Genomic DNA, 6000 nt, shown 5'->3' with positions numbered 1-6000 from the left:
TCAATGGAACACATAAGACTGCTGCCACATGGCAGCTGAACATATGATAATGTTGCCATGGGAATGTGCACATGCACAGGGCACGAGCCTCCAGGAGCTGAGGTGTGGCCAACCGTCTGTTTGCACCCCTCTAACACATGCATACAGACACACCAACACTCAGGTAGAAACACAGTATTCACCTAATAAACAATTGATATAACGTGATCAGATATTTCCAACACAATCACATGAACACAACTCATAACGCACTCTTTAATGTAGTCTGGTTACTTTCACAGATGCGAGTAATATAATGAAAAACTAAAGTTTTAAACGAAGCAACTAGAATGTAAAAAAGAATGGTCAACATAATGCCACTTGAAAAAACAAAACAAAAGTTGTATGACACATGTAAAATTAGTTTTTGAGATACAAATATCAAACACAAATCCACAGCAAAATAGCCTAAAATGTTGACAGAATCTGTTTGTAAAGACTCTTTTTACTGACAAATAAAGCTGGCTTGAGCCTTTTCACCCTGGTGACACCCACCTGTTCTGTATAACAGTAAGCTTGTACACGTTGCCCCAAAATTTGAGCCCAGCTCTTAAAATCCAGTAGGAGACACTGTAATGGTTTCGCAACATTAATGATTGGTTGGATAGGCCTAGGAAAGAAACTTGGTTCGATTAAGAGGGCCCTATTGTACTTCTGATGCGAAGTGGCTTCACTTGCAGGGTAGGTGTCTCTCATATTTTCGATCTGATGTAGCTGTCATTTGTATGTCCAGCTCCTACGCTGTTTAGATAGCAAATGAACGTGTGCCTCCGTTAGCCCCCCGGGATGTGTTGGTCTTAAAATGAAGTAGCAGTATGTTCCTGCTATTTAGAGAATACTTTAGAAAAATGCGGGCATGCATCAGATATTTCATAATGCACTTCCACTGAACTTAATCCACACACACAGGATGCAAAACACAGACCTGCTCCACAGTTTATTATCAGTCCACTTGCTGATTCATTCAAATTGAGTTTGTAATGGGACATAGGGCTGAGAGGCTGCAACTACTCCAAGCTCCTCTCCATGTACGCTCACTCCAATGCGGAATGGACAATTTTGGGCTGTCCCCGATGAGATATGATCAATCTAGGCAATATCTGTGATCGTGGCTCCAAAACAGTGGTCCTATGTTGCACTGTGAGAGAGGATCAAAGATCTGACTGATCCCACTGTCATGCGACCGAAGATATCCTGCATCAAATATCTGACAGTGTCAGACATATAGGTTGATCATCTCACAATGTGAATGCTTCTATGATCCGCGTCACCTCCTCAACAAATTGAAATGCAGCATGAAATGTCACATTAATCAGTGGACCACATAGGCGCCAGAGCTGTCGAAAGCGTTGTTTATAACAATAATGTGACTAACCTCAAGCTCTCTTTGCAAAACTGGCATCCCAATTTGGCCTCTTTTCCATTGCCACCACCAAGTCAACATTTTTCTATTCTGCCTCTTTTTATTTTTTTTCCCCCCAGGGATGTTTTGGTAAAGCTACAATGGCAAAAGCTCTGTTGACACTACGGTAACCTCAGCTCGATCAGGTTGACACACACTGGTGACGCTAATAACGCTGCATTGTATACATGCGCATGTATAATCGTTTATTCAATTCAAACTCTTTGTGTGCTTTGCTAGCTTAACGCCCTGATTGTGCGCTGTTTAAATAGCAAGTCGACCTCAACCAAAATCACTTAGCGCCACATACTTTAGACAATGCGCTTTACTCTGTCAAAATAGGGCCCAGTAAGTCAGCGTTGAATATCTAATGGGTCAACAATTGCCAATATTCAAGACCTCACCATCTTTGGTGCTGCTGGCTCTTTGACCTGTTTTACTAGCTGCAGGGCTAACTGAGCTAACTGCAGCTACACTTGGAAGCAGCAGTTACTCTCTGTCCATCAGAAACCAACTCTCTTTAGAATCATAGAGTTCAGGTTTTATTTGTACTAGTTATCAAGCTATTTTCTGCACAGCAGTCATCAGGCCTGACCCTCAAAAGCACTGGTGGCATCTTCTATTTGGAAATAACTTAATCAATGACTGTATTGTATAGCATCAGGTATCTCTCTCTCTCTCTCTCTCTCTCTCTCTCTCTCTCTCTCTCTGATCAAAAATTAGAGCCAAGTCTTGTAAGGACCATGTATTTGAAAAGAAAGGCAATAAAGCATGATTGTAAGCTTTTTTTTTTAAAAAACTTAAAAAACATTAATAATGACCAATCTACCAATCCAGAATAAACTAGTATCAATTAAATATCAAATTAAATTAAAACATGGTCTGGAAGTAAACCATAACCTCCTACACTTTAAAAAGGTGTTACAGATTCATCTTCCTGCTAATGATGATGAATCCTGACTCATTGTGTTATCTAACATGTATCTCATACTAATGGCTAATGTCCTTAAAAGAAGTGTTAAAAATATATGAGTCAAACATTTTAAATCCTTCGATCTCAGGCTTTAGCTGCTGGTTGATGTCTAAATGTTAAAAAGACAAACAGAAACGTATGGTTGATCAAGTAGATACAAAAACATGTACAAGTCATGCATAGAAACTACTCCAGAAACCTAGAGTTTTTTTATGGCTTGAAGAAATATCACACCATCCCTGTGAGGGGGACGTGGGGAGATTGATGTTTTCTTTTTACTGCTGACTAAACATGGAGTGTGCAGAACTGTTTCTCCTACTGTGTGTCACAACCTGATAAATAAATCAAGGACAAAATAAATGAAAACCTTAAATATTGTAAAGCTGATTTATAAAAAATGACACAAAATAACCTTTAAGAAGAACTGCATGAGTGAGAACACAAATAGGGTTCACATTAGGCAGGCACATGAAATGGTGAATAATTGAGTTTCGACAAACAAGCTGTTTTGGCCGCTCTCATGTCTGAGCCATGACTGGCTGAGGGGGGGATCATGATGTTTTAACATGTGCTTGTTAAGCCTCAATTATTAAGGCAGGATCCACAGCTCTGTGGCACGGCTAACCTTTTGAACTCTGCACAGACAGGCTTGGTTTGCATGCATACTGGTATACATGCGCCTGCATGCACGCACGCTCCATATGGTACAATTAACCTTTTGAACTTCAAACAGATATACAAGTCAGATTGATGCACATGAACTTACTTACATACACACACATACAGGCAGACCTTGTGTGAGTATAATGAAGGCTGCTTAAAAAGCCTTTAATAAGAAGTCATCGTTCCTGTCTTTCTTCCCTGAAAGGCCACATTATACACGGTTGAACTGTTGTTAGCAGAAGCTACCTGATTCTCACGCATTTCAATAAGAGTACTTTGCTAGAGAGAGAAAGGCATTCTGGGAGTGGAGATGTCCTATAAATCACACTTCACAAGAGCTTCTTCAAAGTGCACTGACATGCCACATATAATGTCTTTTGAGGATTCATCATATATCGACAAAGAGATTGATGAAATGATTCACATGTCTCAACAGAGATAAGATGTAAATCCAATTCTCTAATGGAAAAAACTTCTCACAAAAACACAACGTCAATATTGAAACACTTGTATTTCATATAACCACATGACCTTTTTCACAAACTGACATGTTGATAATAATTGTTTATTTTGACTATCTTTTTGGTCGCCAACATTCATTGCACAAAAAGTGAGCATGATACTGATGCAATCATTTTGGAATGCTTCTTGTGTCATAGCCCCAAATGAGCAACTGTATTTTTCTACCAGGCCATCACAAAGTCACAACAACAGCAGTTATACATTTCTGTCAAGCAAAGTCATGCTTTGCAAAGATTCCACAAAGCTTACACTGGTGACTTACAAGTGAAAATGCTGGTGTTTTCACATCTGCTCCACATACAGAGGAGGGGTCTTTCTGAGTAAAAACATTCAGCCATGAACATATTGTATGCGGGCTCTGTACTTTACCAGGAAGTAAATTAATAAGCTAAGTCGTATCTTTTCAGTCATGTACAGCACATTTCTTGCAGGGATTACACACTGCTGAAAGCAAAGGTTGCTTAATATTTTAAGTAAGAAAAAAAAATACCCCCATTCACATTTAAAGCACAGATCATTTTTGAACGAGTTACTTCAGAGCAATAACATTACCCTGTATCGTTTTTTTCCTCCTTCATTCTTACTATAAGAGTTGACTTCACGCTGTATACCAGTCATGGCAATGAAGTCCTGACTTGCTGTCACTTGTGAAATAAACAGTGACACTAAGAAAGGTTTAACACTGCAGACTGCAGACCAAAACTCAGAACTGATTACTTACAGTATATCTGATTTGAACCTTCTTGCCTGGTCTGACTCCTAATAGGTTTTTTCCTGAAGTCTATTTGTCTCTCTCTATCTCCCTCTGCCTCCTCCTCAACATCTCCGTCTTCCAACCCCCTCGCTGCCAGACTCACGTCCTCTGAACCCCAATTAGATAAACAGGAGATGACAGCCGGACTGGTGGAAAACAGCCAGAGAGAACAAAGATGATAAAATAAAGAGAGAGAGAGAGAGGGCTAGAGCTGGATCCAATCAGAGTCAGAGGGCTTTTATTTTGTACCTGCTCAGATCGAGCACATGACAAGCTGAAGAGGGAGGATTTATTTAATTGGTCTCAGGTGGCTTGATTCATACCTGTATGTGTGTGGTTCTTCCATGTCTCTATGTGGTCTCCAGTATACTGGCTAATTTCATCATAGCCTATCTGCAGTTCCATGTGGCAAAAACAAGGTGTTGTTCAACCTGAGGCCTTTTGGGAAGTTGAAAGTCCCATAATCACATCAACAAGCCATATTGTGGTGAGACTTTTCAGCCAAGTGTTACGGGGGAAAACAGATGTATGTGTTTCTGTTTGCGCTTGTATTTGTCAGGCCGCGTTTCCTGTTTATAAAACATGCTGGGTGGAGGAAACTGTGACTTTAAACTGCACAATTATTTTTATTTTATTTAAAAAAGCACTGACAGAAAGGAATAGATGGGCAGAGAAAAAAACAACTATTATACGAGCTGGAGATAATTAGGAGGCCATAAACCAAGGATTTTGTGACTGTAAACCGAGCCACAAAATAGTTAGAAATATCCCGTAAGTCACAGGTCATGAACTCTATCTCGGACTTACCATTGACAGCGTGCATACATGCACATGCACATCTGACTTTTCTTCGTGGTCATGCAAAACGGTGCCTAAAGCCTAGCCTCAGGCAGGGTCTTAAAGGTCACGATCTCGATGCCGCTTTAGAAGGTCGCTCAAAGTTCATGACACAAGCCTGACCATATTTGGCTCCTGGCTCTCTTAAAGGCTTAAAGCTGAAATTTGAAATGATAGAGAGGGAGGGAGGGAAAAAAAACAGTAACTGGAATGTTCATTGGATGCAGCTGGGCATCGTTGGAGCAATATGGACCTGGGCTTAATGCAGGAAGTGTGAGTGTGTGTGTGTGTGTGGGTGTGTGTGTGCATCTTTGAGTGTATATGCATGTGAGTGTGTTTATGCGTGCATGCATGTGAGAGGAGAAGAGAAGATATTGGGTTAATGCAGAGCAAAGCTTAGACATTTCCAGATACATGTGTCTGTGTGAGTGTGTGTGTGTGTGTGTGTGTGTGTGTGTGTGTGTGTGAAAAGTGAACTCATGTATGCAAGCTCCTGCGTGCTTGTCTGCTTGCATGCCAGCATGTGTGTGAGTGACAGAGATATTAGACTAATATGATCAAGCTTAAGCCGGAAGTATGGAGCTAAAGTATGAAACCTGCATGTTTGCAGAGTTTTGGCTGGGCAGACCAGAGCAGCAAAGAGGAGAGGGGTGTTTAAAGCACTTTCTTTTATAATTGATATTTAGAATTGGATCCTAAACTATAAACTCTAATACTACATGATTCCTTTTGCATATTGCTTATTAAGTATTCTGTAAATCATATTTTACAGGTTCATTTTACTTGGTTTATTACTGCTCAGCAGATTAA

Source organism: Labrus bergylta, chromosome 11, assembly GCF_963930695.1.
Source record: "Labrus bergylta chromosome 11, fLabBer1.1, whole genome shotgun sequence".
Taxonomy (NCBI): domain Eukaryota; kingdom Metazoa; phylum Chordata; class Actinopteri; order Labriformes; family Labridae; genus Labrus; species Labrus bergylta.
This window is presented reverse-complemented; position numbering follows the sequence as displayed.